Source organism: Labrus bergylta, chromosome 7 (assembly GCF_963930695.1).
Source record: "Labrus bergylta chromosome 7, fLabBer1.1, whole genome shotgun sequence".
Taxonomy (NCBI): Eukaryota; Metazoa; Chordata; class Actinopteri; order Labriformes; family Labridae; genus Labrus; species Labrus bergylta.
In genome coordinates, this window is record NC_089201.1 from 4,894,001 (window position 1) to 4,907,797 (window position 13,797).

Below are 13,797 nucleotides of genomic sequence, written 5' to 3' on the forward strand. Positions count from 1 at the left end.
AACAAATCTTTACTGAGAGAGTTATTTGGGAAGATGCTAAACATGAGCCCTACATGTATTTCTCTATGAGGTGTTATAGACCATTTACAATACACGACTAACATGCTCATTTTGCCTCACGCAGCTTGCTAAGTATTTATGTAACCAGGCATGCTGCAGCACTGAACTGAACTGAACTGATCTGTCCCAGAGAGGCCTCTCAGATCAAAGAATTATCATACCTTCATGTCCCATGAGAATCCAAGTCTGCGGAGCCTCATCATGCTGAGAAGAAAAGCGGACGTGACACACGGCGTACGAGGCGGCCTCAGTGAGGTCATGCCTCCGCTCTGGGATCATCAGAATAGCTGCACTCTGACGTGATTCTCTCTTCTCTTCGGCTGTGACTGAAAAGCTTTCTCTGCTGGTCTGTTTTTCATTACACCGTTAGATAACGTACATTAGGGTGTGATGATGTTTGCAATGTGTGCGCTCAACACATAAAGCTCCACGAAGAACAGTTTCAGGTTTTTCTCTTGATGATGGTTGATGTTGCATAAAAAACATGTTGAGAAATTCTGTCTGTGGACACAGACCCTTCACAGATCTCTGTAGCATCCAGGATGTTTCCTCTTGACTTAAATAGGACATATTATCCCCCCCTTCTCCACCTTTTCAAACAGTCCCCTGTGGTCTAAATGAAACATCTGTGCTGTGCTTTGGTCAAAATATAACATGAATCAAGCACCAGAGGAGGTTTGTGACCCTGTATAAACCAGCTCTCTCAGAACGCTCTGTTTTGATGTGTGTGTCTCTTTAAATTCAATGAGACACCCCCCCCCCCCCCCCCCCCCCCCCCAGTTTTCCAGGTAGACATCACTACCGAGAGCGAGAATAAAAATGGCAGACCTGTGCAAAAGTTTTGTTCTAGGCTGGTGGAGGAGTCCATGGGTGGAGATACCAGGAGAGGGGAGGGGAATTTTTTCACCAGGATCCCACTGTGACATCACAACGAGAGCAAATTTGAAACGGAGCATTTTTCTCTGTGTTGTAAGACTTATGCAGACCACAAAGAAAGGACTGGATGGATTTATTTCACATTTGTGGGTCTACAGACACTCAGGTTACCCAAACACACTGTGCAAGTGGATTTCTTTCATCACATGTCCCCTTTAAATGCTGCTGAGCACTCTGAAATCAGAAGAGAAACTTTTGAACTGAAGGCCTGGGAGAAGCAGCTGAAGAGAACTTGAATGCAGGTTTAGCATTGATTAGACCTTTGCCTCCCAGAGGTCAAGTCTGTCTTGTTGTTACAAGTAGATGTTTTTTTTTCTCATGACGTTGACTTTCTGTCGGGGCTTTTTCAAGGTCTCTTCAGCCCTAAAACCTTCACTGCTATTCAGACTATCTTTCTCTCAGTGATGAGTTAAATGCTTCTATCCTTGCAGACCTCGGTGGTATCATTTGCAGGGGATGAGAGGAAAGTCTGACTATTAAAAAAGTGTCTGTGGGCATCGAGACTGAGGCTTTGTTCGTTTGATCCTGTCTTTGGTGGAGACTGAAGCTACAAAGTGCACTGATCACAACGTTTGGCGGTGGGATGAGTGAACATCCTGTAAAGGAGAATCAAAGGAGGACCATCAGTAGAACAAAAGCAGTTTTGTTCTTTCAGAAGATAAGACATTCAACTGTTTGGCCTTTCTTCGATAAGATTTATGTTTAAAACCACCTCTCAGTGTCATGGTTTATGGAGATAATGGTTCCCCGCTGACTCCCTGATTGCCATGTTTGCTTTTCATGATTGCGAGCCGTAAAGACGCGTCAGAGACACTGAGCGTGTGCAGAGTTTCTGTATGTGTGACTGCCGACTGCTGTGCAGGATATACAGCAGAAAACACAATAATTACAACACCGAGTATTTTGGTGGAGAGGTGGGGGCCATGGCTGCAGAGACGAGCTCCCAGTTCTCCCCGTCTTTGTGTCCCAGTCGCTCATTACAAGCGCTCTTTGTGCCAGCCACAGATCACATGTCACAATATTTGAACAGCTGCAGTCGATAGATGTCTGTTTGCTCTTTTCTGTCGACACGGAGGGCAGAGATCTGGTTTGATAAGAAGGAGTATGAGAATTTAGAGAGTGGAGCAGTGGGAAAAAGAGGAGGATGGTTTGGGGCAGGAGTCTTTCTTTTCATCCTTTCTTTTGATATGTTGCTGCCTGAGAAGTTATTATTCATTATGATCTATACTTTACATCTGGATACACCTTTACCTTGTACTATGAAGGACTACTACTGCACACAGAGGCAGCGTATGGTCAACACTATTTAGGTGACATGTTGTGCAAAATCCACTTCACCATGTTTCTTTAACACTAATATGTGTCTCTAGTCTGTCTACAAACCCCCAAATGATGAGAAAAGTCCATCCTCTCTGTCTTCTGCCTGCTCCACTTTTCAGAAAATATGTGCTAAAACAGGCCGTTTGGAGATTTTCCCTTCATGACATCACAAAGGGCAATAACCCCTCCCCCAGGTGGGTGACACTCCCACAGCTAGGTGTTTGTTCTGCCATCTGAGTCTGCCTTCTCACCATAAACAATAGGACATGGAGTGAGAAAGCCAGAGCCACCCAAGCCCTTCCACAGAGGGGGCGTGGTCAGACACAGTTCATTTACATTTAAAGGTACAGACACAGAAACAGCCTGTTCTGAGCAGGGCTGAAATAGAGGGGTTTATAGACAGGATCAAATACAGGATCAGAGTGAAACTTCACACACATGTATTTATTTATACTGGTTGAAAAGGAGGAGAATATGTGATCTTTAACATAATGCCATCAGTTTTTAACTCTTTTTTCAAAATGAAATATTAATGCTAGTCAAAAGTAAACCAGCTTGCTTTGATCTGATTTGTTTGTTTGGCTGTTCACATTGTTTTTTAAAAGTGGGAATCCACATATGAAAGTGACTTAAATCTGAGTTGAAGAGATCACATTCTACTTGACTCGTGCTGTTCACACTGTCTAAAAAAAATCAGATCTGAATCACAGAGGAGCAAAAAAGACAAGATTCATGTCACTTTTGGCTGAAGTGTGAGAGTAGCCTAAGCCTCAGCCATTACGCCCACAATACCGCAAACTATCGCCGTAAAGCTGTATGCCTTTCTCATGAGACGACATCGGTCTGCTGCCAAAGTTAGTGCTGAATGGTCGGGCGTAAGTGTACTATTATATAGACTTTGAAACAACTATTTTGAGGTGTAAAAGTTACAAATTGTTGTTTTAATGCCACTGGGTTGAAATCTGACAAAAACAGTTTACAGCATGCAGACTGACGAGCCTTTGTTTCCATTATTCTCTGCATGTTTCTCAGAGAAAGTTTGTTAGAGAGAACACAACAATATATAATTGAACTCTTTGTTGAACATGCGTAGGACAGGTTCAACAAAGACATAGGACGCATCACTTTGTCCACAGTTGCCATCAGAATCGACAGACAGAGGCTTTAATATTGATCATAATTCTGAACCATCAAAAAGAGTGACATGTGAGAATCGGCCCCAGCTGATCAATATGTCCACACGACTAATGGATGGTGTTTGAAACCTTGTTCGGAGAGTCATTGACAGCTCCATTCATTCTGTCACTTCTCCGTTGCTGCGTTAACGCAAACCTGTCAATAATTCAACAGGGAGTAAAACATCGGCACTCCTGCTGCATGTTCTTACTGTGTCAAGCGTATCTTTCAAGACAGTAAGCCCTGAGTCTTTTGATTGTAGCTTATTGGACACGTTCAGTATTATGGCTAAAAACTACCAAAGGCTCCACATGAACTTTAAATAAGTGAACCTTCTGGCTGCCTCCGTCTACAGAAACGTCCTGTTGTGTTATTAACTCCAAGAAAGTGAGTCAGAGCCGGAGGGCTGCCAGCAGGAGGCTGATCTGCAGACATGCAGCACAGAGGGATCTGAGGAAGGAGGAATCATCATAACAGCAACTATTTCAGCTGTTCTAGCAACTGATCGTGTCTGATGTAGGTCACAGTGATTGAAAAAGTGAAAGAAGACACACACAGTAAGAACAATGGTTTAAACTGTGTTGATGTTTCTTCTCAGTTTCTCTTTAAAGCTACAAAACAGGAGATTTTTTCTTTGTTGTGATAATCAGCCTCGAGCATTGAGATGGATAGTTAAATATTGTGGCTCCAAGCATGGAAATGTGTCTGTGTGTTGACATGTTGAGATATCAGAGGTACTATAACATAGCCAGGTTATCTTTTGGTTATCTGGCTTCACTTACCCTGACAAATGAGATCTTGCAAAGCGTTCACATGAAGCTGGTTATCAACTTGATGAATCATGAATGAGGTAGTGTTAGCAGTATCTGACCAATCACAGACATGATCAAATCTGCCATCAGAACATGGTCATACAGTATATCACAAGCAAACTGTGATGGGCTATTAGAAATCTATGAAGAAGTTAAGCATACACTATGATCAACACAGTTCATTTTCAAATGCAGGAAGAACTGGAAGGAAATGAAAACTGCTAATGGTGAATTTGCAAATGAAGACTAACTGGATTTAGACTTCCTAAATAAGCGTCGAGACTATTTACGACAGTGTCCACTGTAAGCATGCAACAAGCTGAACAGACTAGAACGACCCAGAAGTCAGACATTGAAACACACAGAACATCTGGTCCATTTCTTTATTCCCTTTAATTAATTTGTTGCACAAATATATTCTTGCAGTGAGTTCTGATCGTCAAAAACGTTATATTTTAGTAACAACCTACAAGGCTCCGGTGTTTTTTTGCTTTGTTTTTTTGTCTCTGTTGTTGGCTGATATCAATAAAGCACTAAAACTTGGATTAATATGTGAAATCCTTCGAGAAGGACAAATGTGTTTGCTGGTATCGCCCTCCTCCCCTCTCAAGATCAGCTTCTCCATCAAGACATGATCGATTAGTAGGCTTTCCTATTACAAACTGATCTCTTGTCCCGAACATAACCTGCCCCAGAGCAGGTTTTGTAGTCAGTACAAGTTACCATGGCGATCTACCCTGGTAATAAGTGAACCAATAGCGGAAAACCTGCTTTTCAGTACAGGCCTCAGCTGTGTGTGAATGCATGAGTGTTGCATGCTTGTGTCCATGTGTGTCTGTCTACAGTCTCCAGGTAAACACAGAGAGGTGTTTGGTTTCTGTGCACAGAGCTGTTGTGAAAGCTGCAGAACATCATGGCCGCTTCGTATTGCGTTCACTGAAACCATGACCTCAGCCTGTGGTGGAATGACTGAGTCAACATCTGTCCAAATGAGCTGCAATTAAAAATGCAGAAGTTAGAGAAAGAAAAAGCTCAAGGTTGATGTAGGATAAACAGCACAGTCTGGATCCGTTTCACATTAAAAGTCAAGGTCAAGACGGGGTCAACTCATTTCAGCTCGGATGCAGAATTAGAAAAAAAGGACGTCAGCTCAGATTATGTTTCTTTATGAAGCTCAAGTGTTTGATTGCAGAGGGACACAATCCTCCTGCAGAGCTGCTAGTCTGTGCTGTGTAGGCACAGTGGTCTGTACTGAGCTCTGAGGTCACCGTGTAAACTGCAGCTGAGCTCTGCATTGTCTCTGACTGCACTGAAAGCTTCACTGAGGGCTGTGTTTACTGACTACAGATTACAGTCAGCGCCTGCTGCTGGAGGAACAGACTGATGAGACTACAGCAAGCTTTGCATTCATTTTGGGAATAGAGGGGAGGGTGGCAGAAGAGAGAGAGAGCTAAACAGGGCACCTTTACAGTGCAGAGCCAAAATGTTGGTGCACTGTGTTTGGAGTCAGTATTCAGTATGATAAGGGGACTTCTTTGTTTAAGGTTCATTTACAGATAGGACAGTGGATAGAGTCAGAAATCAGGAAGAGAGAGAGAGAGTGGGGAATTACACTTGGGAAAGGAGCCACAGGCCTGATAAGGTCTTGTAAGCTTTAAAAGTAATTTCATATATTTGAGATCATCATCATCAAGTAAAGAAATCATGCTGGGTTAAGTAATACCTTGTGATACGATGTAATTTAATTTATTAAACTACCTAATTCTTCGGATTTAAATGCAATATCCATGCTGTGCTGTGTATGCCTCACTTCACTCTCACAGAGTTATTACCTGCACCACGGGAAGCTTCATGGTTGATCCCTTTAGATTAAGATGAAGGAATATTGAGATTACTGTCATGTGGACGGGGGCAGAAAGCTATGAACAGGATCCAGAATATAAAGAGAATGTAAAGTGTGTTAAACTCTGAGAAGGACTCTGATAAGCAAGTGTTAACACCTTCACTAGCTGCCTTTCTCCTGTTCATGTGTGAGGACAAACTGTGTGTAGCTTTTAGGCCTCAGTATCCATGATTTCACCCATTAGTGTGGTTTCTCCTTATTTGTGTCCTCCGCCTCTTCTTTTCTTTTTCCACTAAAAGACCAAGGACTGACAATGCCAGCGCCATTTTCAACATTTTATCAGACATTATTCTCCATTAGAAGTACCTATATTACGAGACGAGTGGTGCACTACAGCGGTGTGAAAATGGTCTTCTCCTGTCATTACGAGCTACCGCCGTCCCTCATACATGCGCAGAACGTACGTGGTGGTTGACCGTTGGCTGTAGTCTTTGCGGTGTGTTCTAGTGCAACTTTTTGGACAAGACGTAAGGCGATGTGAGGCGTCTGTTTGGTGTGTCAGGGCCTTTACAGTCCTGTAGGACACTGAGAATCACAGAAGTAACAAAAAACAACAAGAATCTGTCTACAGTACTCGATTTGTTTTGCCTTCCTGCAGATATATTCAGTGTGGTCTTTCCAAGACAACTAATGTTCGATCATTAATCCCAAATATTTCTAAAATGACACTTGCTCAATGTTTTCATTATGTATAACAACAGGGGCTTCATGAGCATCAGATGTTGAACCAAACACAATTCCCTTTGTTTTCTTTGTATTGATCTCTAGCATGTTAGTATCACTGCACGTCAGAGTTACATGATAAAGATATCAGAGCTGCAGGTAAGTGCTGAGAGTCAGGGATTGGTTAAATTCGTGGATTACATTTTCATAAAGACAAAGTCCAAGACAAACAAAGACACAAACCCAACTCATTTTGAAATGGAAACTAGAGTGCCTTGTACTCGGTTTTTGTCTGAGCAGCAATAAACTACTGTTTATTCTCATGCTACTTGCGAGCACAGGTAACGAGAGAGTGCATCAGAAATCTCCTTAAAAGCCCACTTATGGCTGTCCTAATCTCACTGTGTCACTGTAGGACAGAGATTTGATTAGGATTCTGTTTGTTTTCCTGCTGAGCTGTGCTGAGATGAGCTCACTGTAGTGACCGTGAGGGATGAAACACTGTTTGTTTTTTACAGGACTATGGTTGTAAGGGAAATATTAATCCTGTAAAATGACATAAGAAATGTAAAATAATAATATTAATAACAGTTCAGCAGAAACACATTTCAGATTTACCTCAGTTTGATTTGTTCCTGTTTGAATCTATGAACATCTCAACAAAACCAACAGAAAACTCAATTCATTGACCCCGGAAGGTAATTAGCTGTGTAATGTTGATTTCCCGGCTCTGTTTTTTCCTCTACACCAGACTGCTGATATGACCAACAGAGGTGGCTTTAATTACTGACAATTGAGGACTGCATTCATATCAATCCACAGATAGAAGTCTGGTTAATTATTATTAAAAAATGATGAGAAAAGCCCATCCTCTCCTTCTTTGGCCTCCTCCACTTGTCAGAAAATGTGTGCTCAAACAGATCATTTGGAGATTTTCCCTTGATGACATCACAAAGGGCAGTAACCCCTCCCCCAGGTGGGTGACACTCCCACAGCTACCTAGCACCTGTTTGTTCTGCCCTCTGAGTCTGCATTCTCTTCCTCCTTCCAAAGATGGCCATAGCGGTTAGGTCACACCTCATTGTTGTGTGATATTTGTGCATAATAAATGATTAAGTCTTACATTCTACCCGACTCTTATATGATCGTACAGTGTACGCCAAGCTTTACTGTTGTAGTCAAATAACTGGTGATCACCATCTTTACTTTCTCTAAAAGAATGTACCGTGGAAATAAAAGAAATAGAGAATATTTGACTTCATACACAGCATCGGAAGTATTAAAAACCCATCTAGTTGAGCAGTTTACCTTACCCTACCCTAAAGCCTTAAACGGCCGGAGTCATTAGAGTCCCGGCCACACTTAGACCTCAGTGTTCTGGATCAGGAAGAGGTCGGGGACACTGGGTCACACAGCCGTGACTTTTGACCCATTTAACTTCTAGGAAAGGTTGGATTTATAACCCACCGTGCCAGCAGTTCATGGACGCAGTAAACGCCCAGCAGGGTGAGAAATGCATCCAGTGTGAGCGCTCTCTGACCACTGCTGCTGTTTCAGTCCTCACAGCCCTGAACTGAGGTCTCCTAAACACATACAGTTAAATTTAGACGAGCTCAGACTGACCACAGAAAGACAGACAGACCTGCTGAAAATTCACCTCAGACTTTTTTCTACCCTGCCTCTGTTGGCGTCTTTATCTTTTCTTCACTGTCTGCGAGTCCTCAGTTAGTACCCTGACCTCCTCGCACGCACACACAGGTCTCTGTGTCTTCATGTCTCCCTCTACCCATCATGCTCAGGGGCTGCAGACTGGAGCAGATTTATGTCGTGTTTGCACAGGGTTAGAGCTCATCATTCTGGAGGAAATTAAATGTTCGAATTACAGCACGGGCTGGAGTCATGAGGCCTGAAATACTATGTGGTTCTGGGAAGAACTTTTCAATATAGACTGTTTGGACTGAGGACTGTTGTTCATGTGTGGAATTAACCAATTACCGTCTTTATGAACGCTGTGCATGCTTTCCTTCTCTCATGTGAGCTGTCTTCACTGTGCGCTTACAGTAAATTCAAGAATCACATTTATACATTTGTGATGTGGTTCAGTTGGAGCTACACTGCTCAAACAAAAAGTGCAGAATTACATCTTGTATAGACAATCTAACCTTTTTTTTTTACCTGATTACTTTAAAGACTAGGCAGCAAGAAATCCGGGTAATCATACATTTTTTTTGTTGCTGTAAGTTAAGCAGATTTATTGGTGCATTCAATTTACCTCGAAACTCGGATGTTGGAGCTAAGAATAGAGTCACAATTGAGGTTAACTGCGTTCCAGTTGCAAGTTGGCAAAAAAGTTGGACAAGTGTGGACGAAAGGATGGAGGGATGAAGGTTAGGGTCGAGGGATGAATGTACTGTTTAAAAGTTCAGGGACGAAGAGATGGAGATAAAGGTCAAGAGAAGAAGGGAGGAAGGTAAGGGTTAAGAGATGTGGGATGAGGGTAAAGGACGAGGGATGAATGGATGAATGTAAGGGTCAGGAGGTGAATGGAAGAAGGAGGATGGACTTCTGTCAGCTGATGTAGGTACAACATGAGGAAACTAGAGGGGTCGAGACTCTGGGTGGGGGAGCCGTCTCCTCATTGCTGTCTTTATGGAGCCCCCGTAGTTCATGTATTTAGACAAAGAGAGAAGTGAAGAATCACTGAGGGGTTTGGGGAGGAGGGATGTGAAATCAGCGTCAGAGGGACAGGAGTGATTAATACGAATGAAAGGGAAATGGGTTATGTTTGAGGCGTGGTTTATGTTCCTGAACCAACAATATTGAATGAATCCTGAGCTATGAACAAGCTTTCTGCAGCTTTGCTTGCAGGCCCAAATAATTCCATGTGTCCAACACAGCACAGCTCTAGGGTAACTCATGCTATGTTCACTTCAACAACCTCAATTGTTTTTGCAAACAGGTTGGGGTAATTAATAAAAAATGACTTCCTGAACTATTATTTCATATAACAGGTGCATCAACATTTTGGGATGTATAAAGCTTGCAAGTAGTTGCCATGTGCTCTAACACTTCTCTACAGTCACTCCTCCTCCTCCTCCTCGTCTGCAGTGTGATGCTCAGTGGCCCATAACGGGCTCCTGATGACAGGCCATGAACATGATGAGATGGCCTATTAGGATGACTCCTCTCATCATGGCCTTCACCTATTCATGCTCACAGGAGGAGAGAGAGAGAGAGGGCAGAGACAGTGTGTACTGTATATGAGACTTGAAGGGATTGTGGAAAATAGCCAGTGACAGTCTTAATATTGACTGACATAACTTTAAATGTGGCTGGGAGTCATTAACTGAGGCCTGTGTGCTGCCATGTTGTGTTTGTGTCAGAAGCTGTGCTTCAAAGAATCTGTTTGTTTGAAAACTGATATTCAGCATTTAGATTTGCAAATCTTGTTTTACAGTCATCAACATATTTTCCTACATTGACAATGACTTGTCCTGTGATTTAAGCGTGGATGAATGAAGCACTGCGTCCTCAGATAGTCTTGCATTAGAAGAAATGTACTACAGAAAGGTAATAACACCTTAATGTGAGCAGTGTCTGCTTGGTGTGGAATAACAGACGGCCCTGGAGACAGCGGTGCATGTTTAATTCATAAAGCTCACTGCCCAGTTATAGCATTAGAAGAAAAATGGCTGCATAATGCAAAACCCTCCAGAGCTCCGTGTTAGAGCTACATTTAGGAATGACTCTGGACGGCCTCTGTTCTACGTCAGAACTTCAGAAGAATCAAGAATTAAGAAAATAAATCATGTCAAATAAACAGCAAAAAATAGCGTCTTAGTTTAAACACACAGTGCAAATGGATGTCCTGCAGCAGGGGGGCAATTATGTGTATGATTAGTGTGCGTGAAAAGGACACGCCCAAAGATGGCAGGTGTCTAAATTCTTGTCCATGTCCAACTGTCGGCTTCTATTTCTGTCCCTCAGGAATGAAGCGACCCCACAAAACGACCCACGACACTTGCACTGTAAAAGTAAAGAACCGATATATTTTAAAAAATTAACTCTATATATGCCAGAGTTGAGTTGCTTAAATTCAACACATGACATCAGCGCTGAAAAAAACATTCAACCAAAACAAGAAACATTTCTCATCTCAGGCTCAACTGGATCAATCTCGGAGCGTTACGCAACAGCCTTGACAACGAGCCTGGACCAAGATTTCTCATGTCATCACGGGGAATGAACGTGAAATTGACAGAGACATACTTTCCCTCAAACGGCCCGTAAAACACACAGACTCTTTTTCTGAAATCTTTTACTGCCTAAATGAACATGGAAAGTTACTTTTTTTTCCTCGTTCCCTCTGCAGCTAAACGGTGCTTTAACTGCTGCTGCTACGTGCCAAGTTTTTTTCTCAACTTTCAAGTCTGTAAAACGCCTGTAAACTGTGTGACAGCAGGACGCTTATCATTATGCAATTATAGCTCACATAGGCTGTTCAGCACATGCCTCAGGCATTGTTTGTTTTTGTGTTTTTTATAACTCTTGTAGCTGCATTTAAAACTGAGGGTGCAATTAAACAAAATCACTTAATCCATGAAATACACTAAGGTCATTTTTTGTTACCAGCAGGAGCTGAAACCACACTCTGCCTCTAAAATATATATCACAACGATCTAAAGTTCTTTTGTTCTACTGATTGTACGTGTGCCTTTGTATGCAGTATGAATAATATCTTGTGAAAACGTGCATGAAGGCCTCTGTCTGGTTTCTGCAGTGCTATATATACCTCCCTGCAGTCCCAGTAGGAAGGGTTAAAAGGCCAGCAGGTCGAGTTGCACTCATGGCTACACTTTGTGTTATTTCTGCATCCAGGCCCCTGAAGCAGCAGCAGCATCACAGCTCTATCCCTCACATCAGAAGTCTTTTCATTCATTCAATAAAAAAGAAATCCTTTTTGACTGTCTGGAATCTCCACTCCAGCTTAACCCCACCTTAAAAAGACTCCCATTGTGTCTGTTTGTGCTCGCAGGCGGCCTGAGTGAGGATCCCTCCCATTTGGGAACCGGTGGGCATGTGACATCACCAACCCCCACCCCCTCCCTCCTCACTTTCATGTGTACGGCCAATCAGCTCTCACAGAGAGACGGTCACGTGAGAATCCCCCCCAGTCTTGGTTACCATGGCAGCGAGCACTGGTCCAGGCAGCATCTTGCTGTGGTGAGAAGAGAGGGGGAGAAGGCGGGAGGAGAGGAAGAGAGAGAAAGAGAGACGGGGGAAAGAGAGGGAGGAAAATATAAAGAGAATAAATCTGAGGCAGAGGAATACCTTTTGGACCTCCGGCTTGTCTTCCCTCACAACAGTAAGTACTTTTTTTTATCCTCTTTTAACCGCTTCTGCATCACAGCTGAATGAATGGAGATCTGATGTGGCCCATTGTCATCTGTATTTTATAATGTGATAGGCAGATGCCTTTGGAGATTTCCAGGATGACATCACGTGTAATTCCTTTGTTATGTTTGTAATGTGTGCACCTTGCCTCACCTTAGGTAGACAACCCCTTTGTTTGCATGCTTCCTCTGATCCTCAGCGAACTGCTGATGACAAACCTCAAAGGCGTGGTGGGAACTAAGGAGCTCCGTGCCATGAGGGGAGGTTTCATAATGTGCCGAAACTCCGTGTGATGTATTGTTAACATGCACATCGACGTCCTGCTCCTGACTTCTGCTCTCAGTCTTCCGAGTCTTTTTGCTCTGTCTTTCATTTTTGCACAAGCAGTCCTGGTTGACATCCTGCGTCCCCCTGTGGTTTGTTTAATTAGCTAATCAGTGCGATTCATCTAGGGCAGCTTGTTCTGATTTGAGACCTCATATAGTGGAGTAACCTTGTGGTGGTGCAGACAGCCATCTTTTCCTCTCCTCCTACAGTCAAAATGTTGCTGTTTTTAATTAGCGTAGCTCTGTGCCTCATTTGAGCATTGCGATAACATGACAGAGATGTGATGCAGCCTTTATATATTCAGTTGCATAAGACAGAGCGACATTTTTAGTGCGCTCACAACCTAAATTTGCAGGGATGTTTTTTTTTTTTTATCTTACCAGCTCAGTGAATGTGTCTTTAATAATAAAGTTAAGAAATCCTTGTTTTGAGCGATTATCCACTTGCAGGTATGCAGACGTAAAGGGCCCAATTCACAGTACGCTATAGGAGGAAGTGAGAGGTGAAATGTTTGTTGTTACCGCTGTTGAACAAAGCATTACGTAACCTTCATAATAAGCGAGTCTGGAGCTACACTAATGATTGTTCCATTTGCTACAAGGCATCCTCTGAACAAACAGAACAAATAAAACTTCACTGCAGCCGACAGTCTTTTATGACCTAATGATTATGACCTGGGTAGTGTCCGACATTAGTGTGTGTCTATAAACACATATCCCTGTGTTTTCTATCTCATCCATATTTCCAATGAATTCCCCCTCCCTGAACCTTTTCCTCCTCAACAGAAGTTTGCAGTAAATACTTTTTAAATCACTTGTCAAGTCGCATGCTTTTCTGTTGAACGAACCAAAACAAAGTCGTAACACTCATCCCTCCACGTGTCCTTATTGAAGCTGAGGTTTACACTTTGTGTTTGTCAGGGATTACTAATGTCGTGTGTGTGTCTGAGCATTCTCAGAAACCAGCCACACCTGTCTATCTGTCCTCTGACAGCAGGTGAGGGATGTGTTGGCCTCGCTCTGAAATGTGCACAGAGCTGATATTATAGCAGAGGAGTTCCTTCTTCCTGCAAAGCAGAGCGCCCAACATAGTCACTTGGATAACAAAGACGAACCTTAACTTGATGAAAAAACATGAACTTTATCTTAGAAAGTCACATTTTCAGATTGCTCAGTTTTTTTTTCTATCCTGTGATTCAGCTGTTAG

General features: G+C 42.7%; 1 protein-coding gene across 17 annotated transcripts in view; it reads left to right on the forward strand.

The window, feature by feature from the left end:
- The window catches only part of mical3a (microtubule associated monooxygenase, calponin and LIM domain containing 3a), a 101,428-nt gene that overhangs the window by 12,378 nt on the left and 75,253 nt on the right, over window positions 1-13,797 (forward strand). For all 17 annotated transcript variants that reach the window (XM_065956533.1, XM_065956538.1, XM_065956536.1 and 14 more), the window contains exon 2: window positions 11,906-12,235. The gene's annotated coding sequence lies outside the window, so the exon portion shown is untranslated. The remainder of the gene's footprint in view (window positions 1-11,905; window positions 12,236-13,797) is intronic.